The 23,899-nt window shown below is 33.3% G+C and overlaps 1 protein-coding gene across 1 annotated transcript in view; it reads right to left on the reverse strand.

The window, feature by feature from the left end:
• The window catches only part of LOC132942584 (cardioacceleratory peptide receptor), a 237,445-nt gene that overhangs the window by 89,561 nt on the left and 123,985 nt on the right, over positions 1–23,899 (reverse strand). Inside the window, exon 4 of the mRNA XM_061011133.1 lies at positions 8,050–8,207. The gene's annotated coding sequence lies outside the window, so the exon portion shown is untranslated. The remainder of the gene's footprint in view (positions 1–8,049; positions 8,208–23,899) is intronic.

The raw sequence follows: 23,899 nt of genomic DNA on the forward strand, positions 1-23,899 counted from the left end.
GCGATTGCGCAGCGTATATATAGTTTACTGTAGCGTACAGACATACTATATGTGTATTGGCTTTATTATTAGCTATATAATGTAATATGTAAATCACGCGTACATATTAATATATTCGAATAGGCAAAATAACTCGGCGCACATAAATAATATAATACGTAGGTATGTATAAATATAAATAATTATAATGCTTCAATTATGATTTTACGAATAGATATCATATACATTTAAAAACAATTTTAACAGTTTTATGTTTAACATACAGTGTATGTTAATATTATAATATGTCATTAACATATTGTATTAGCCGTGAAGTCGAGTAGGTCCGCAATGGCGCAATGACTAATGTATTTCTGTTCAACCCAATCCAACCCGAGATTTTGGCTGCTGCTCGATCGGGTCAGGCACCGAGTCGGTCGACTTTCATATTATTGTCCATCGGTCTATAACTCATTGGTCGATTTAAGGTTTGCAGTATAACCATCGAGTTTGTGGAAACATATTCAGTAAACAGCATTGACGTCATTGAATCTGAAACTTGTGCGTATTTGTCGTGTGTGCTATAATATTGATTGGAAATTAATTTTGTTTTTATTTATTATACGCAGTCGATCTCCGAATATTTTAAAAACGTCGTTTTATTATACGACCTCCGAGGCACCACCGAGAATATTCAAATTATCTGACCATGCTCATGTGTCATATTAGACGTTAACATAATATTATTATATTATAATCTGTAATAATTTGTGTTGAATTTTCGCCGGGACTTAAAAATAGATTATTATAAGTGGTTGTTCTTAATATATTCAGAGCAGTTATTCACTAAGTGATTTCTACTATAAATACACTTTAGACATTTTAATTGAGCTAATTTTTTTAATAATTATGTATACAAAATAGCTTATAATAATTATATTCTAATGCGTCAAAGAAAAAACGAATTCAGATTATGAACGTATGGCTTCGAAGAAGTTATAGTTTTGACATCAGTCCAAGTATCCGTCGAAATTGTTTAAAAATGAAACATCATAATTCATTCGTTGACATTTTTAATGGCTTTCATTAAAAAACATGTTTTTTTAGGAATCCCAAAAATTATTCTGGTATACTTGGATAGTTTCGAGGAATAAGAATAAATAATATATATATAGATGGGAAAGTGAATTGAAATCTTTTATACGTTTATAATATTGACTTTATATACTTCATATATATGAATTTTTCCTACAGTAAAAATGATGTGTGGACGGTGATAATTTGATAATATTTCATCGTAAAATATTTGACAGTCCAAACACTCAAAACCCACTAATTTTAATGACTTATATTATATTTGAATATAACAGAACTAACTGCTTAAACACCTATACCATACAAAATAATATAATGCAAATAACAATGTAATATTTATTTTCATCTATGTCATTTGTATAAGAACAAACAAATAAGATCTCATTTTTGAATAGTTTCAACTATTTTTCGGTTATCAGATTTAAACTAAGATACATTATAAAAGTATTCATAATATTATATTAATGCGATTAACAAAACTATTGAGTATACTAATTACCAGGGATGGGCAACTCAACGCTACTAGAGGGCAGATTTTGAATGTGCTAAAATGTAGTGGGCCAGAGAACATAGAAAGAAAATAGAAAGCCTAATGTTAACTATACCCCTATAAATAATATAATATTATTTAAATTTAATAGTTCAATACTAGATAAGAATTTATATCTACGTTTTACGATAAACATTTTATCGATTTTAATAAATTTATAAATATAAATATATAATAAAATAAAATACATAGAAATCTTAACATTTTATATTTTTATAAGCTGGATTGAAATGTAGCACGGGCCAGTGAAAAATTGTACGTCGGCCGCCAGTGCCCACCCCATACCATGGATACTACATTTATTATATGGTCAGAAAAAAAATAATATCCGAAATTAGTTTTTTCATAAATCGATATTTCATAATATTATTGTACTGTATTGATGTATAACGAGTTTAAATTATCACTCACTGTAAATACTCATTTCATTACAATTAACGATTTTCAGTAGGTAACCTATCGGTAGTAAAAAATAATATCGATTGTTCTGTAGATATTAGTTACAGGTAGAAGCGTAGAACTAAACTGTGTTTTGTTAAAACTATGTAATATCGACGTATCGTCCTGCAGCACTAATACACAAAATTTCACTTAAAAATAATCAGTTGTACTAAATTAATGTTTTATATACATTGATTTTAAGAATAAAATAAACGGTTATAGTGTACTGCATTTTCAAATAAAAATGAATTTGGTAAAAAAAAAAGTATAAATAATTTCATTAAACTTTTATTATATACATCCTCGAAAAATTTGCACATAAAAAATGTATAGAGCTCAGATAATATTATATTTTAGCCATGAATTGGAACGTTAAAACAAGGAAAAAACTATAAACGCAACTGCAGCATATCAAAGCCCTCCAGTAAAATAATATGATATTTAATTTTAAATTTTAGGTCTAATATAGTGACGCGCTATAGTGCCTATACCACGTGCACCCAAAAATACACTCCAAGGAAGATAGTAGGTAGTAAAAATGTGGTCATTACATAATAATATTATAGTCCTTTATTGCGTTCAACCAGTCGAATTTAATATGATTTTGTCTTTTTTTTTTTTGTTTAAGCGTGATGCGTATTATAATTGTATATATTATATCATATTATTATTTACAATACACATCTGAGCTGACAGTGTACGGTGACTTTAATTATTATTAAATACGCACCGCGGTGATCGCTCTCCGCCGAACAGTGTTTCTTTCGCAATAAATTGATCGCGGGACATTGCAGCAACAAAACGCTAAATAACCGACGGGAATAATCCCGGCTGGCACTTCCTTCGCCGCCGCCGCCGCCTCGCCGCACAGTCATCGATATATCACACTTCAGTCAGCGATGTCGAAATCGGAGGATTTATCATTGTATTTATTCCGCTCAGCGAAGTCTTAATTTAGGGTCGTTACCAGCGCGAGGAGAAAATGTTACCGTCAAATTTCTACGATTTTTCAATCGTCCCTACAAGCGCCGCGTCGTTGTATGAAATGGAGTATTATATGTATATGAAATCGGCCGTCTTTACGGGACGACCCTTACCCACACCACGTCGCGATTATTATTTCACCATGATGGGCTCACGATGTGGGTTTTTAGTTTTTACTGATCGTAAACCAATATGCGTCCCCTGTTTCAGTATAAAAGACCGATTATTTATATATTGTTATCGCGTGAACTGACTAAATAATATAAGGAATTGGATTTTTTTTTAAGTCTTGAGATTAAATTCCGATAGTCGTAAAAAAATTTAAAATAACATAATATATTCTTAAACGCTTAAAATAAGAAGACATTTTAAATTCTTTTGTTTCAATATAAAAGAATCATCCAGGACACACGAAATTAGTCACCGAGATTTTTTTTTAATTGTCTGCTATTCAGAGACGCACCGTGCGCATGTGTAAACTAAAATCTTGTGACTTTTATATCAATCAATCGTTCGTATCCTTAATACAGTAGTACAACGATAGTACAGTAGTTGTTTATAACTCTCTCATAGGAAATCATAATACAAATCAATGGTTAACAGTTTGTATAATAAACTTTAATATACCTACTTGGCGTACCTACCTAACACAATTTGTTGTTGTTTGTCATATATAGGTGAATCTAGTCTCTATATATTACGACCTATTGATACAGATAGAAAAAACATCGAAAAAACAATCGAATCATACCTCGACAAATCAAAATATTCAAAATCTCGATTAAAAATCCCAGTTATACATTTATTATTTCGATACTTTCTATAATTGTAATTGTTATTCAATTTCCCAATCGAACTTATGTTTATTGTGGAGGGTATATTATCATCAACTGTTATGATAAATATTATTTCGCGACTATCGTGGTAATCGTACACACTACCCTGTTTGCAATTACGTACCGCTAAACTCGATGTTTAGTTCGTCTACGCGCCCATAATCTTTGTAACATTTTATAGTTTCTGTTTTGGCTGGAGTTTGACGTTGTGTACCTATTATTAAATAAAAACGGTTTGATTCTGTTCGCAACAATAATTTAGGTTTCAGACGAATACAAATACAGCACGAGCGAGAAATGTCGCGTTTAAAAATTATCATTGGACCGACATCAAAAGAACCGTACATAATCCCTCTTTAATGCAAAACATTTTTTATCAAGAGTTTTAATATAGCATTCCTATAATTTAATCGTAAAAAGAAAATAGTTCTGTTATAGTATAATAATACAACGTAAAATGGTTTTAAACGCCTCCGGTCCTTGTACTCTTTTATTAAAAATCTTATTAACATCGTATTGCTTTTAAATCATTGTTAATAAGTTTAATAGTATCGAATTGAATTGTCAGTTGTTTTATTTATTATCAATGCACAAGTTTAACATGTTTTTTTTTCACAGACGTATCCCCCGCTGTAGAATAGACTCTATATTTAAATAAAAACTGTATAATATTACTTTTATTAAAAGCCGAGGAAGCCCAGAGTACTACTTAAGTAATATAATTAATTGCAAATAAAATAATGTCGGCGTTTGAAATCAGACTGTAAGCAATTACATTAATACGAAAAAAAATAAACAAATAAAAAGGACCCTGATATAAACTAGTACTACTGTTATATTAATAATATTATATCATCTACATTTATTGTTATAGTAAATTAAATTTTTAAAAGCACATGATTGCATGATTTATGCAATAAACATCTGTAGTTCATTAAATCGTACATCGACGTAATTTTAAACAATTTTTAAGAACTTTGGTTCGTTAATATTATGTACGATTAATTGTTTTGGTATTTTGTTCTTGCACGTCGTACACAAATTAAGAAAAAATTTGTATTAAATGTATAACGTGTGATATCCCAACAAAAGCACTCCACCTTAACTCCATGTAAAAAAAACGCTAAGTATAAAAAATTTAATTAAATTAAAATTTGTGATATCATTTTATAGTCTTTGAACTATAGATTTCACTTATGCTAAAATAGTCTGCTAAATAATTGATCTTAACTCGATGACTTAAGTAAAACATTTAAAAAAACTTTAGCATAATATATATAGTAGTATCGTTGAAATTGGTAATGTATTACTAATCAAAAGTGTTTTAAATTCGCCTATCTAAGACTTAGCTATAAAATAATTGTATCACAACTTTTAGAGCAGTTTTTTTTTATACGTTGCGTTTTTTTCACACGGATTTTGGCGGAGTGTTTTTGTTGGTTATAATATTTACATTTAATATTATAATAAATTAAATTAAATTTTTGAAGTTACAAGATTCCATGATTCATGCAATAAACAACTAGTTTATTAAATCGTACATAGACGTAATTTAAAACGATTTTTAAGAACTCGTTCGTTAATAATATTATGTACGTCATACGATTAATTGTTTTGGTATTTTGTTCTCGATAATCATACACGAATTATTAAGAAACAATTTTCATTAAAACGTTATAAATTATCACCATTGGAGGTTGGAGGAGTATGTGGTTATTACTATGCATTGGACATTTTCCACGTTGATATTACCTTCGTACACATATATGGCACTGCTGTCGTTTTATTCACAAGGGTAAATCGATAAAATAATAAGCGTATAATATTTGAAACCGAGCTCGATGGATTTTGATATGTAATTGCCTTATAAGTTATAAACTTATAGGACATATTTAAAAAAGTAAAATATTTTAGGGGTTGCAGTGACGTATGTGTATTGTGTAAGTGTAATACACATAATATTATAGCCCCGGGTGGGCTAAATGATTGATCCCCGTCGCATTGACCTTTCGATTTTTAAGAATCCTTTAGTCCTTGTGTGAATTGACTTTAAGGTCGTCTGCAAGACGACTACGACTAATCTATAAATCCACGGACTGATCATTGGTGTTTTCGCGAAGCTTATGATATATTATATTATGTAATAGTATATAGGTATATACCAACGCGTTTTCTCTGTTGTAATAATACACATAATGATGTGTTTGATCCTGTGTTCCTGTGTATTTTCATACGGATACATTATACTATATGCTATCTATTAAACTTTATCGCCGTTTGCTGGCTAATGAGATATTCGATACCTACTGAAGTATGTATATCGTTGATCAAAAAATAAGTGTTTGTACAAGTCAACCGAGAAGACAAATTACACATAAGATATACAACTATTATATTATACCTATACACGATATTATAGGATGAAATCCCGTAGGTAAACACCGTGGTCATACATTATTACTGTAATGAGTCCGCATAAATAAAATATATATATAATATATTTTTGTAAAAGTAATAATCTGGTTTAAAAATGTACAGACCAAGTATAACCTATAATGTGGCATACATTAAATGATAATATTATAATAAGAGAAACATGAATTGCAGGCATTACAGTAAAATACTTAAGACAAGTAGGTGCCTACAATGTAGGGGTCCTATATACGTATGGGTACGGCTTTATTTTCGACACCAGATTTCAGTACCTTTTTTAGATATTAGAAGATACTCGATACTAACATGTTTAACTATGTATAAATATATTAAATAGATACTCGATACCTATACTCGATATTTGATACATTTGATTTTTTTTTTGATAATTATCAATAACAGTATTTTCGGTAATAAGATATAATATTATTGAATATTATTTTTGATATATACAATATACACCGTGGTTAATAAAACTACAGTCTAAATGGTATTTTTTTTTTAGATATATTGAAATTATCAATTAAAAAACAATATTCAATTTAATATAGTGATATAGTTTGATAAACAAAATAGTAGATATACCATGAAAAATGGGTATTTTAATTAAATAAACTACAATTAAAAATGTATACAATAATATAGACTCATTTGACAGCATTGTGGTCTTTCATCTTACAGTAAACACTAAATAATTCAAAAATTTGTAAAATGTTAAATGTTCGTAAATTGTTCACCATAATTTTTGTCGGCGAAGTATCCACTCAAAGGTATATTTGATTACACTTTGAACTGTAAGTTATAAAGTTAAAATTTTTCGAAATAACGAGTGTCCATTGTTAGATTAATCCCCCTGTATAATGTACGGAGTGTTTGCTATTATTTCAAAAGCAAGAGTGAGACACAGAAGAAGTAACGTAGTTCCGGCATGACGTGTTAAATATTAATGTCTGAAAGAGGACTTTTTAGGACTATAACCGCGCCAACGTTTATACAATCAGCTCTACCGTCAAGGTCGGTTCTTACATTTCGAGCAGAAAAAGCCGAACGGCCGAAACACGCACACGGCAGTAAGTTATTAGTTATTACATCATATTAATAATATTACCTACCTATTATACAATATATAGGTAGGTTCGGCAAACACGCGAGGGCTCCTTTGTCGGCCGCGGAAAGGACATCGACGGCGACAACTGCGTCACGATGGAGACGCGCATGTACGAAAAAACACGACGCTCGTTATCCTTTAGAGTTCCTACACATATTATTATTGAGTTTTTCCCGTCTAGTTACGTTTCATTTTATTCAGTTTCTTATTTCGTTCCTTGTACGGTATCTACAGGTGCACAATATAATATAATGGTACGTACAATTGTTGTGTCCGCGCGACGATCCGGACGTCGTTTTCACCGACACTTGGATATTATAATAAATAGGTACAGTGTGCCTGGTACACGATACGAAACGAAAGAACTTAGCACCTCCGATCGGTCATCAATATAGTAACTCTCGTATATTATTATAATACTGCACATCAGGCGGCTATATTATATTCAACTCTTGAGCGGACGAATTCTCCTCACTTTTCAGATACTATATTGTGTTTTAATACCTATATGATAATATAATATCTGTCGTGTGGTATAAAAAAAAATATCTATTTCCTTTGTATATGTATATTTGCAGACGACAGATATTATTGTTATATGAGACATCGGAAAAACAGCTTACCTGACGATTTGAGAAGCCAACGTATACTGATTTTATTTATTAAAAATCATAACACCATAAATATATTTGATTAAATATTCTTGGCCGTGAAATGTATCTGGACCATCTTCTGGATAATCACGAAATGCAATATTTGTCCAGTATGTCCAGTATGCACCCTATAAAAATAATATTGGTATTATAATCTATACGTAAGCAATAGCCCTATATTTTTGCTACTTTATATTTTATTATCAATTCTAATATGTTTATATATTATAAGTTATAAAAAGTTGATTGAAAACCGAGTAGAATTTGTCTGATAGTAAGTACTACTGTGCAATGTGAATATCTAGCAATTAGCAAACCATAATTTCTTAATAGCTAATGAATGAATAATTAATATCGCTAACTTTTGCAACTGTCATATTTTATAAAAACCTTCCGGCTTCCATAATTAAAATAAAAAATCGTATATAATATGTTTTATTGAATACACTTCAGGTGATATTTGAATATTCTAGCCAAGGCGAGTTTTCAAAACTATTCAATCGCTGGTACTGTTTTTTTTTCTTTTCATTGTTTTATATAAATGAAATGAGTAATAATAACATCGACAGACGGTATAATTTTTTTTTTGGTATAAGTTCATAATCAATTAAACTATTAAAGTCATACTTGCAAAAATGAAATGAGTATTTATAATTTTGTTGCCTCCACAATCGTTTTAAATACGTAAATTAATTTAGATAATAGTAAGAGTAAACCTAAGTGATGAGAGTAATTTAATAGTTTAGTATCCATTACGGTATGCTTAAAAAAAATATATCACCAGGATTGGTGGGTCCACTCCAGATCCATTCCAACTCCGTTCCCCAGTTGTCCATCTGTTATACCCACACCTAGGTGCTGTCCTGGTTTACGCGTGCGTATACGCACAACGCACACTTAACGTATATGTATATATAATTTGATGTATATGCAATTCGTACGTGCGTAAAGGAAGCACTACGACCAACGTACACGCGAGTCACCGTATGATAATAATATCCTGCATTACACGCGATGACGGGCTGGTATATAGGTAACCCAGATATCTCTAGCTGGATGACTGTCGTTGGCGCATTTTCCCGTCATAGTCAGAATGAATTACGCCCGTGGAGAGAGGGTGATGGAGAGGGAGTGGGAGAGGGAGAGGGTGAGGGAGAGGGAGAAGGAGAGGGAGAGGGAGAGGGAGAGGGAGAGGGAGGGGGAGAGGGAGAGGGAGAGAGTGATAGGGTATAAAACGACGTAGACGCAGAGAATTATATGAGTGATATAATAGAATATTATACGAGTGGGACAAAGAGAGAAAGATAAGGACACGCTGTGTGTGTGTGTGACGGACGGATAAGGAGCTCGAGAGCAGACGAAATAAAAGCGAGTCGAGTAGAGTATAATAATATTATATAGGTAATGAACAAGATAGAGAGAGAGAGAGAGAAAAGATAAACATTTTATACAGTCGTTTTTTTTTCTCTCTGCGTGTGTGGGTGATACGCGTATATAATAATGCCGCGCAATAAATCAAGACACGATATGGGTAGGTTGGGCGGAAAGAAAAAAAAACAAACATAAAACGTGTGTTTTTCGGGACTCGGGGCAACGTTATTGGGTGTCCCTGAGATCGTCGGTCGGTCGGTCGGACGGTTGTTTATTTTTATTATTTATTTTTTTTTTCTTTTTTAACTTTTCGGCTAGGACATAGAAAAAACGATTGACATTACTTTTCTAGCGAGTAGATGAGGGACGTGTACGCGCAGTCGTCAACAATTTTGACGTGTGATAAAAAAAAAAAAACAGCGCCGCACCGCGGTCGTATTACGATATAACGAAAACTCGTTTACTACTACACATACGCCCGAGTAAAAAGTATACAAAATGTGCGTATTTATTGTACATTGATTATTGTACAATTTATACATATTGTCAATATAATATGCACATATACCTAACCGACTTGAGTCAATATTTTATTGAAATAGCGTACGTAAAATAAATATTTTGAAATAATTTTTCATTTCTGTTTCACTAAAATAATACATGATTTCAAACATCAAAGAAACAAAAATAATAAACGGTAGGTATACCATTAAATATTACTCATCAGCATAGGGATTATTATTTCCGTTACATTTACGTCCAAACTTTGGATTTTTTTCATAAATTAAAAATAATACTATAAAGAAACAATTACAGTAATGATCTAAGATTTTAGTAAATTAAAAAATTAGGATTTTAATACTAAATGCCACGAGTCATATTTATGTAATTAGTGATCATTATGTTTGCCATCTCTGATAGAATATAAATTGAATTAACTTAAATAGTTTTGTTTTAAAGTAAAACTATCTTTTAAGTTTCGGTCAAAATAATAAACATTTTCCTTGTGTAATTTATAATTTTCAAACTAATATCGAAGTGATTTGCTTTTTAAAATGTAGAACGTTTTTTTCTTTAGTTTTATAGCTATATGAGCTATATACTAATAAATGAAATGTATGAAATATTAAGGGAATTGGGTTACGAAAATATGACGACGGAATAATGTAAAAAAAAAATACTGTAAGAGAATAAATTGCACGGTGTTGGGCACTTGTCTCGCTTCGCTCACCTCGACATAAGCAAATGTTGCATTATGTTGTGTTAAAAATTTAAAATACTATTTTAAAATTGTAAGTGCTCCTATAAAAATAATTTACGTTTAAAAATTTCTAAAATGTATTGAATATTTACATAATATTACATTGTTATATACTAGCTGTATGAACCTTCTTCGATCTGGAAAAAATTAATAAACATAAAACGGCATTATATATGGTGCTTGTTTTTATGAACCTACATCAGCTCACGGGAAAACCTGCTTAGGTGTATCCATCTAAATTTGAGGTAATGAATGAATTCGACCGATAAGGACAATCCGCATGTGGCGGATTGGGTATAGTTCTTAGTATGTTTTTGAACTACACTCTATAAACTAACACCATTAGATTAGACTGATTTATAGAGAGTAGTTTTAACAAACCTTTTTGAAAAACTGCACCACTTTAAGCGAGTATGCGTGGGCCTCACACATTTCAATAATAATACGTTTAATAATTATACAATAACAATTACTGATTAGCGAGTAGAAATATTTTAGTTTTATATTCTTAATTTAATTTTTTTTCTCATACCTATTATACTATAATTAATTTATGGTCTTTAAAATTGACGTGGGCTGCATTAAAATATACCATGAGCCGCAGGTTAGTCATCCCTTCATCTAAACTTTCCTGATATCTCTATGAACAATCTCTGAACCTTTTGTCGAATATAGTTTTGAGTCTCAACGCTTCAAACATAAAGACAATGCTTTTTGTTGTGGATTTGATAATATTATGGAATAACGAACAATAAATTAAATATTATTTTATTTTATTTAGAAAAATCCCATAGCAACCCTACATGTGTATTGTGTATAAATAAAAAATCATTCAAAACGAAATTCATGTGTGAGCCGCCACCCTGTATGGGTTGGAAGAAGAAACAAAAAACCTAAAAACTTTTGATATCACTTGTATTGAAATCGGTCCAGTCGTAATTTCTGAGATTAGCGAGTACCCTATCTATACCTACTAACAAACGTAAATCGTATTCATAAAATATAAGAGAAGGAGAAGAATATAAAATAATATGTCTATATGTGTGTTATATTGTCTTGTATAGTTGTATGCAGGTCGGTGAATCCATTACTACGTACAACATTGAACTACCTACACACTATAAAGTGTATAAGGATATGTGATAAACAATTTTATCGAATAAAACTATTCCCGCTCAGTATAATTATTATTTTAACCCTCGATTTTAAGCAAATTAGTCTAGCAAATATCGTCCCTATAAATTATGGACGATAATTATTTAATAGTTACTTACACAAAACAATTAGCGGTGCCACGTTGCGAAAATTTTACGGTTATGACATGCGCGGAACTCATGGCGCATTAATATACCGGGCACCATACCTCGGCCTACCGCACATATCATAATCTTATAAGTACGTGAACGCGTTTATAAATTTTTACGAGTACGTTGCACGTGGCCTGTGTGATATTATATTTAGTCGTGACAAGTATAAACATGTTTTAAGGTCTGCAGGAGTGAAAATTATGGTTCTATACGTGCGAGTTGGCGTCATCATGATGGTGGCAAGTCACCCGATGCTGCATCCCGCATTATATATTATTATCATCTATGTGTCTACTACACATATTATATTATTATATAATATAGGCTATTGAGAATTATAATAGGTATTATACTAATTCATCGTAGGTATACGGCTGGGCGTCGTTTACAGTCATTTTACGTTATTATCATCTATGCGTGAGCGGTCGTCTTGGAAAAAAAAATATTCCTAATATTATGTATATACTGTACAAGTATTAACTGCAGTTAAGTGTATTATAAAATATGTATAATCTATTCCAACGCGGTATATGGATATGAATTAATTAAACACATAAGACAAAGTTTTTTTTTCTTAAAAATAAAAAAAGAAGAAACCTCCGACGGGTTTTCGTGTTCAAGGCGTGTAATAATCGAGTTAATATCGCACCGTTGGGCTTGTAAAATAGACCAATCCTACCGTGAGAAAAACGAGATAAAGTGTTTCAGTCGTGAAAAAACTCGAGGTTCCCGTTTCAAACTCGCATATATTCTATAGGTAGGTATATATACAGTATAATATTATATACGAATAAGACGTTTTCGAGCAGCAAGTTGGACGCTAATACTCGGGCTGCACAGATACGGTTCGCGTGTAATTTCGAACGAAATAAAGAAAGCAAAAAAATCACCAAACGAAAGTCCACCACCGACCACTCCGCCTCTCGAAAGTATATATTATTATATTCGTTGGACCAAATTGGATTTCATATACGCTCGTCCGTATTGTGCTCTCCGCGAGCTTATAAGTTATAAATTATGACCACGGCCGGACGCGCTCTTATTAGTACATAATATATATCTATATATTATTAAACTACTGTTGTGTATGTGTATGTGGCCACATGATGTCTGGGGCTGTAAATGTCGATGAACTTGATTGCGAAATTTCACGAATGCAATCGAAAACCTATTTTGTATTATTTTTTTCCCAAAATCTCAGAGTTTTAACGGGATGGGTAATATACTTCCGGAAGCTATATACCAGTATACCACGCACTCGGTCTTATCGCGAAATTGATTTCGTTCCGACGAGATTTATCGCACTCGCTTAAATGGTTAGCCTAGTTTTTTTTATTTTTCGATTTCCCGAAAATTACAGCCAGCACTCCAGCTATGTTTTAGAAAATCGAAAATTTCGTGCGGCCTACTTTATTATTAACCTTATATTATTATCAATGTACACCACGTAGTAATTTGAAGGGGAGGTTTGTATCATTTATAACGCGACGAGAATGACATATCTCGCATGAGTATTAGACCGTTGAAGTTCGGTGGACCCCTGTATATAAGTGCAATATATTATTATAATTCGGTTGTGTATATACACTAATATACAGGGTAATTTTTTAGGTTGATTCTCACCCTATTTGTATGCTTAAATGACATTAAAATTTCAAATTATGATTTTTAGAATTTTTGAATACACCTGAAGATCATATTTTCAAATACTTAAGATTTGAGATTTGTTTAACCACTTAAGGATAATCTTGTGAAAATTCGAACTTATTTTTTTCAAAAAGGAACTACACCACTTTTTCACTTTAGTAGATATTTTTTTGTTGAGAATTTTGATGTATGTAAATCAAAATATTTTTTGATTTATATAAATTTATGTACAAAGGATAACTATATACTTATATGGTACTTAATGGGTTAAGTATATATGGGGGACTTAGATGATTTGAAAATGTTAATAATTACTATTGAACTATCAGAATAAATAATTTTTAAAAATTATATAAGTATAATGAACCTTACATATTATCTAATATTACAGAATATAGTTTATATTTTTATAAAACCACATGTTTAAGGATTATTATCCTTAATATAACCATTTTAATAACTCAGAAACTACTTATTTGAATTTTGATTTACATACATAAAATCACCTGCTAAATAATTTGCAGTAAAAAATCACTCTGTATAATACCATCAAGGTATATATATATATATATAGGTACCTATAGAGAGAGTGAGAGAGAAAAAGAGAGAGAGAGAGAGAGGGGGGGGGGGAAGTTGAACGACCGAACTGACTTCAGAGAGATGGAGAAAAGCCGATGGAAAATTGGCGTTTTCTGCGCTCGATAGATGTTTTATAATATATTATAATATACATTGTAATAATATATATACGACAGTCGGTCGACCGGATTCGAAGTCGTAGGGCGCGTATCCTCGTCGGTGGCGGAGGCGTTCGTTCATTAAACGTGATTAAAACTCGAGCCCCGTCAGAGCCCTTTTACGCACATTGATCGATGCCGTTTTTCAAAACGATCTCCCGTCGCGGCCAATCTCTGGGCGCCTTCACCCACACGCAATACAATATACATATAAAGCACTACAACTGCAATAATGATTTAATACGATTATTATATTGCGCGTAATAATAACGTTTTAATTGAAAATCTACGGCGGAGTTTTAGGGTGGCCCCCCAATTAAGAGTTCTGATTGTAAAATTACGAGCTCGCGCGCGCTCCCAGAGTTAATTACGATTTTTTTTTTTATTTTTACCCACACCGACTATTTTTTAAAAGACCCGTTTTATTACATGCTCTCGTGACCATGAATCATAACATACACATTACACACACACAAACACACACATTTATAATATATAGGTACACGTTTTTTTCTGATTCAATTAACAATATATCAATCGATATGTATCTACCTATAATATACATGTGTACACATACCTACTCGTATTGTTTGTCTAACTGCAATTTGCACTTTATTGTTATCATATATTATTATAGTGTGGAACCGAACAACTATCACTTATATGATATAAGTAGTAGTTGAAATACGCGTCTGGCTGTCGTTATTTCGATAGTGTCGGTGATAACGATTATACGACTCGAATGTTGCACGAGTGTCTATAATATACGATGCGGTGCGTGCAGGACAAGATTTCGTCAGATAAATTACAACTATTAAATGAAAAAAAAATAAATAATAAATAAAAAAATTCAATTACGAACCCTATCTGTATAATGGACTTTTAATTAAGCGAATTTTTTTTCGCAACCAAATCGCCATGATATCCCGCCACCACTGCACCGCCGCACGTTATAGGTCGATATGACAAAACCGCGTACGGGAAAAACGTTTACGTGCTCGACGTGATTTATTATATCACCGTGTCCCATAATATTGTTGCTTACACATACATTTATGCGTGTATCATTTAATAATGTAGGAATGCGTATATACGTATAATTGTATTAAACGAATCGAATCGGATAAGTGAAAATCAAAAAAAATTATAGAACCGCCGCCCCGGTTATCATATTATTATTATTATTGCATACGTGAATCGCACGGAATAGCGGTTTGCCCCGAAATGTTGGCAAGTTTCCAACGTCCGGTCTGGGGATAAAACTAATATTATATACAACTACCGCAGCGGCGACGGTAACGGTGACTAATGTTTGATATATTGTATATTATATAAAAAAAAAAAGGAACAATAATAAATATATATTTGTTATAAACACTCGAACCACCCTTCCCTTACCTCGTCGCTCACAATTATACTATATATATACGAAATAATTAATTACAATAGACGTGCTTAAAAGTGTTATATTTGGCAGTTTTATTTTTTTACAATTAAAACCTGCCGCTGTGCAGGTATATATTCCATTGTCTGCAACCGCTTCAAACAATCGCTCCCTCGACCAAAAAAAAAAAAAAATGGTCATTAAATCATTCGGTCGAGCTTAGGAGTTTATTATACACATATATTATATACCTTAAAAGAAGAACGAAAGCGTAGGTACGCTTCCAAATTGTGCGCACCCCATCAGAGACGCGTGTGCCTTATACATAATAATGTATATATACAATATACCTCTACACCACTTGATTACACCGTCTCTGCGCATCACCCCATTTGTCGTAAATTTTCGACGGTGGGCCTTAATTTTAACGCTGTTAACGAGTCTTCTTCTTTAATTCCTTCATCGTGGGTGAGTGTAAAAAGAGGAAAAAACCATCCCGTCAATTTTCTAGTCTAGCCGATTACGTTTCTTTTTCGTGTTTTATACCTACTTTTAATATTGTAATACGTGTGTCTCTTATTGTAGGTCCGTGACTGACTCGAGTAAGGTATTATAGTCATATAGTGAATAGTGTGTGTCAACGAGAAAAGCGTTCGGAGCTTTTGTTGAGGTTATGACCTCATCGCAAAACTTTAAAAACAACTACGACTTGCTTATTGAACTGTATAACAAAGGCGATTCTAAATTCGAAGACGAACTATATAGGTACATAAAATATATTTCATATACAATTATATACATAATATTATATATACGTAGAAATTCGTACTTTAAAACTTCACGTTTTCCAAACTTAACAGTAACTACGGTACACTCAATCGTTGCCAGTAATTCGAAACGCTAACACATCCATTCGGAGAACCGAATGTGTAGTGTAACGACTTAGGTCAAAATGAGATTCCTATGTCCATTAGATATTAGCCCGTACTGTATAGTATTGTATAATATATTAAACTGTCCATTTGTCAGACCATCGTATATGCAAAATAATTACGTGACGTGAGGTTTATAGCTAACCCGCTACAATAATAATATATTGTAGTCTGTACAACTATGTAGTTATATTATATTAAAATGTTCAACAATATAAGTTTTACTTATTTTGTTTAATCGACATAATATCATAATATTATAAGAACTAATAAGTTTCATAAGCACACAAATAACAATTTGTATGAAACGAAATAATAATATTCAATCGTGCTACGGTACGAATCAGATTTCAAACGAAATAGTAAACTTTTCATTCAAAAATACACCGGGTAATAGGATTTAAATCGACATAAATTCAATACTTCGTTAACTAATTTTAATGATAATTAGCGAGATGTTTAATACTCAACTGCGTTGAAAATACTAGAACTGAACACATGGAACGATGCACGAAAAGTCTGGTGAATAATAAATAAGGCTTATTTAATGTATTATACATGATGAGTACAAAATTTAACTGCGAATAACAAAGAATAAGGCATAATATCACCGACAGCTTAAGAGCACATCAAATTTGCTAAGTACGTGGTTATGGATTTCTAATGGTGTGTAAAGTCATAATATAACTACTGCAATTAGTAATTAAAACATGCTTGCAATAAATCTATTTAACGAACTGAAATTTTTCATCTGAATTTCTAAGGGGTACACTCATATATTATATAAGTATGTCAAGGGCACCCAGTTGCAAGATGATACTAATTTTTTTGATTGTAAATAATTAATTATTTTTACTGATGATATAATATGCCTATTTCGTATACCTATTTTCTGTTATTTAATAAAAGCAATTTTGTTGGTGGCGTTGGTGCTTAGTTTTTTTATAATATTGTCGCCCCCATAGGTTCTGATCGATGGGCTTCCTTGAAATGTGAGTTGAATTTATGAGCAGATTATAATATATACTTACATAGGTAGGTACACTAGTCCATAATCATTTAAATTCACATTTCCTATAAAAATAACACATTATAGTATTATACTGTACAATATATTATAATATACGGTGGTACATATTACACATACTTCCACCGTCTCTGTAGACCGCCGGAAATGGTGACCCACGATACAAAGTCGTTAAGAGACTAAAAGCGTAAATTTCATTCTAAAAGAGTTAATTCTAAAATATAAAATCCAGTAAATTAAAAAAGAAAATAAATGAATGTAATCACAAGCAAACGTTGTTTTCGCTGACGTTCAATTTGAAAAATTAGATTCATTTTCTTTCCATTCCGTGTACAAATAATTCAGTAAAGCAATTTTATTTACAAATACAATACATCTAATCAATGTGCATTGCGTGCTATAAATTATAATTATTATGTTTTTTTTTTATTTTCAACAATTCATTTCAAAACTATATAATATTATTTCTGAGGATATACCTCATGCATAAAATATCACCATTGGAATATAATTAATTTTTTCCAACTGCACGGCCGGAAGCTGGTCCAGGGGCATTCTGCCAATACCGTTGCGGTATAACTCTGTAATAAGTTTGCACTGAAGTGGCATTCGGGCATGCGCAATAATGCCGATACGACTCTCAAGATGTTACTCACTCAATCGTGGCCCAACGCCACTCACAGCATTCCAATATTCGACGGATAAGTGGTATTATAATAATATGACGTACCGGTACCTATACAATATGCACATTATAAGTGTATAGGGATATTGTAAATATAATGTACATACATAAAGGAACGTCAGTGATTGGGCCTCGTCCCGCATACGTTGACCATATAGAATAATATTAATTAAAATATATTTTGATCTATGCGACTGTTGCGTGATTTCATTGATGAGGCGTTATAATATATATTATATAGGTATAGTGATATTAATATTATTGTCGTCCATACGATTGTTTGGCATAATAACAGCCGCGAAAAGCAGTCAGTCGGTCGTCCAAAGCAGATAAATAGAACAATATGAACCATTATATTTTTCGTGATTTGATATTTTTACTTTCTGGCCAAATAGTCTATTCGCGCGTTTCAATAACGATAAATAAATACTCGCCAAAAAACTTTCACTATCAAATTATATCGGTAAAATAACAGTATTCTGGAACGATTTGCTGAACCTTCGCATGATAATTATATATCGTACTTACTAAAATATTTTTCTCCAGACATCATATTATATTATTGTACATTCATTATTTATATTATGCGTTTTTGCAACCACGGTATGTGTGTGATATCGTTGTTCGTGTGGGCCGCAGTCCTCGCGATATCGCGATCGTCGGACGCCGCGCCCGTCCCTCCGAAGTTCCGTGACAAAACTGCAGCATCGGTCAGCGATGATCATTCCACCACCGTACGAAACGAACTCGTCAATCGGCGGATGATGAAGCCGACACCCGTCCCTCCGAAGTTCCGTGACAGATCTGCAGCATCGGTCAGCGATGATCATTCCACCACTGTACGAAACGAACTCGTCAATCGGCGGATGATGAAGCCGTCGCCCGTCCCTCCGAAGTTCCGTGACAGAACTGCAGCATCGGACAGCGATGATCATTCCACCACCATACGGAACAAATTCGTCAATCGGCGGATGATGAAGCCGTCACCCGTCCCTCCGAAGTTCCGTGACAGATCTGCAGCATCGGTCAGCGATGATCATTCCACCATCGTACGAAACAAACTCGTCAATCGGCGGATAATGAAGCCGTGGACGAACCGCCGGTCATCCACACCGCCCTCGAAGGCCAGTTCGTCGTCGTCATCGGTGGCGGCGGTGGCTTATCACGGGACGATAGTCCCGGTTCGGCGGATGGGCCAGGGATACTACAGTTCGAAGCGGCGGACGGGCCATGAATACTACAATTCGAAGCGGCCACCGTGCACGTCACCACCGCCAGTATTCATTTTTCACATCACGCTGCAGGCGCCGCCTTTGTGGCCGGTGCAGGAAAATCCCACTCCGTCCACCTGCACGCCGTCCACCTGTACGCCGTCCACCTGCACGCCAAACGACGACAGAAATTTTCGAATCGTAGTCGAAGATATGTGGCCTGACGATGAGTGTCCTCCTCCGACTATGACTTGCTGCCCGACAATTACGACTTGCCAACCGACAACTACGACTTGTCGCCCTACGACAACGACTTGCCGTCCTCCGACTACAACTTGCCGTCCTTCGACTACGACTTGCCGCCCGACTACTACGACTTGCCGCCCTACGACAACGACTTGCCACCCGACGACTACGACTTGCCGTCCTTCGACTACGACTTGCCGCCCGACTTCTACGACTTGCCGCCTTACGACAACGACTTGCCGTCCTTCGACTACGACTTGCCGGCCTACGACAACGACTTGCCGCCCTACGACAACGACTTGTCGCCCGACTACTACGACTTGCCGTCCGACGACTACGACTTGCCGTCCGACGACTACGACTTGCCGCCTGACGACTACGACTTGCCGCCCGACGACTAAGACTTGCCATACTCCAACTAAGACTTGTCGTCCGTTCACCATGACTTGCCAGCCGTACACCACGACATGTCGACCGTTCACCACGACTTGTCACCACATGATTTGTCACCCAAAATAGCCAAACTATTCTGGCTATTTTGGGTGACAAATCATGTGGTGACAAGTCGTGGTGAACGGTCGACATGTCGTGGTGTACGGCTGGCAAGTCATGGTGAACGGACGACAAGTCTTAGTTGGAGTGTGGCAAGTCGTAGTCATCGGTCGACATGTCATAGTCGTTGGTCGACAAGTCGTAGTCCTAGGTCGGTAAGTCGTGTAGGTGAACGGTCGCCCAAAATAGTTTGGCAAATGGTGGATTGCAATGCTTCTGCTGTACCTACGCATATTTAAATGGTCAACCAAATGGCAATCTGCCTTCCAACTGTATAAGTAATAATTTATATTCTAGTTGATTCGACTTTTTACAATTAATAATGGTAAAAAGTCAAATCAACTAGAATATCAATTATTATTGCTTATACGGTTGAAAGGCAGATTGCCATTTGATTGGCCATGTAATTATGCGTAGGTACGGCAAGAGCATTGCAATACACCATTTGCCAAACTAAGTCAAAAGTTTCGTTAGTTTAAGTTTAGATAATGTTAATTAAAAATGTTGAATATACTTTATAATTATATAATATAATTTACTATCAATTAAATGTTTTTTTTTGTTTGTTTGTAGGTTGTTATTAGGGGGAGGGACGGTTGAAAACACGTTTTTGTATGTGTGGCAAGGATTTATTGTTAAAAATCCCGGGTGGTCACCCATCCGGGAACTAGCAACTCCGGCCATTACGTACATTCAGTGCGTTTCCGCAGTTGAGTGTACGCACTGCACCACACCAAGCCACTAAATGTTTTTATCTTTTAATATTATTATAACACGAAATGATAAACACGAAGATCGATAGGAAATAAATAAAAATCAAATATTATTTGTCAATACATATTTATACCTAATGATAAATATTCCTAGTCAAAAAAGTTAAATTTTATTATTATAACTTAAACCAATAATAGTAATATGAAATATTGAAATATAGGTACGCGGACTATAGACGATAAGAAATGAATTATGTGATTCTGATCCCTGATGGTTATTTCACCGCATCAAACATTTAAACAGTAATAATAATATTGTTCTTAGTAAACAATTAAGTCGTTTAAAACACGTAAAGAAATAAACCTGTTTAAATCATCAGTAGTCAATAGAGTTCTGGAATCTGTACACATTATTCAAGAAAAAAATTGAGAAAAATTTACTTGGAAGACTGATATGCAATTATTGATAAATTTTTTACTAGCCATTATACTTTTCAAGACTAGTAAATAGATAACTATTGAATAGGTACCTACATAAATGAATATTTATGTATAATATCAAAATGTTTATTATACAGCGGTACCGTATTGTCCCGCGAGGATTTACACATTGCGATATCTCCTATGAGATAATAAATTTATCATAAATCTGTTTTTTTTATTAGACTCACAGATAAAAGGACTACACATATTTTATTTTTAATTTAATTACATTTCTTGTTAAAAAAGTAAAAAAGTATTTTTTTTATTTTTGAAACAATTGAAGATAGTCATTTTATAGAATTTATTTTTGTGAAAATTTTGACTTATCAAAATTTTATTTTCATTAATCTCATGATTTTTAATATTTTTTTTAGTTTATAGGTAAAACGGAAAAAATCTGATTTTTATCCGGGTGGCAAATTCCCCTCTAGGGTTCACAAAACACAAAGGGCTTATATAGAACCTCGCCATTATGGAAAAAATTCACAGACGGGTGAGTTCGGAAAGTTGCAATGAAAAATGTATCGATAAAATCCAATGAGGCTCAAAAATCTATGTAATTTACCATGGTCTGACTTGCTAAAAGGACCGGTGGTCAGTCCGACCGTATTGTTTACGATATACTCGTAGCGAACAGATTTTTTGTCAGCCAGCTCTATATGAAACGGACGTTTTATCCACTTACGTATCCACCGCACGAACAACAGCCACTCTGTTTTCATGACATTTTTCGTTTTTCAAATATAAATAATGCTATAATCTAATATTTCACGTATGCGATGTATATATCTGTGCAATGGCGAGAGACGAGTCTTAATCGCCTACGAGCTACGGCCCGACGACAAGTCGTGCCACTCGTGCCACCTGTTTCCCGATGATTACGCTTTGGGCCATGCGTCAAGGTAGGATAATATGTACCTAGTTACTTATATTATTCACAGGTTCCGTGATGGAATAGAGAGTTTCACATAGGTACGTCTCTCCGACCGTAATTATTTAGAAATTACAACTCATCCAATTATTTACATATTATTTATATGTTCTATAAATAAGTCAAAGCTACGGTGATTTTGCTGTAAGTGCCTACCTATATAGTACCTACTTATTAGTTATTAGTAGGTAACCGATAATGTGGTGGTTGGTAAGTAATTTCATTAGATTTTTTCTATGAACCGATCGAAGTAGTTTTGCTACTTGATGTATACTTGTTTATATACATATTATATTTTGTGAGTATAATAGAATCTGAATATCAATAATTTATTATACCTACCTAGTGAGTATAATTGAATATTAATAATTATTAATTTCATTCGACCAATATTTATTCTGGTTGTTTGTTTGACGAAATTACAATGTCATATATTATAAATTATAATACTATATTACTATACTATTATATTGTTATGTCGGAAACGATGTTTTATCATCTTTTTACCTATCCAAAATATCGATTAAGGTATTTGTCGGTATTTTTAAAATAGTCGCGTTTGGTCTTGTTGTAATATTATATAATATAATAACGGAAAAGTTTTGCCCGTTCGTTACGGTTCGATCGTTGTTTTCGCATATTTATATCGTTCTTTGTTGTACGTTCGGCACGTGCTCGCAATACTTTCGGAAAGAAAAACTATTTTTTTCCGGCAATTATAGAAAATTACAATACAACTATATAATATTACCGTACATACTAAAAGTTATGTACATGGTCGGTGGTCAGGGATAACAGGGTATTGTTGTTAATAGGAATTCTGAGGTAGTCTACAAACCAATGGTCTGTATTTTTATATTATTATAATAAGGTATACAATTATTTGTAGGTATAGGATTTTCTCGGTTTTTTGTGTTAGCTTTGTAATTGAAAATGGGAAAACATGCGAACTATTTGTATGCGGTATGTCAAGAAACACTGTGCAGTGCGTATATCTAAACCATTGTATGTACCCATATAGCGAGCGTAATTGGGTTAGTTTTACAATGTATACCTTTAATAATACGCGTTTAGAAATCATATTTTGCGGACGAGACGCGGCTTCGTATTAAAATATTAATAATTTTGTTCACAACCACGGCGGTCTGTAAGATTGCCGAATGCTACTTGAAACTTACCATACGCGGGACATATTTATTTTAATCTCGCCGGAAAATTAAATAAATGAAATATAAGAATAAAAACAAAACTATAAAAAAAACGCGTGTTGTTCGCTAATAAACACTGTTGCCGACGCCGCCGTCGTGTTTCTGATTTCAGATAACGCATCGCG

This window comes from Metopolophium dirhodum, chromosome 4 (genome assembly GCF_019925205.1).
Source record: "Metopolophium dirhodum isolate CAU chromosome 4, ASM1992520v1, whole genome shotgun sequence".
NCBI classification, from domain to species: Eukaryota; Metazoa; Arthropoda; class Insecta; order Hemiptera; family Aphididae; genus Metopolophium; species Metopolophium dirhodum.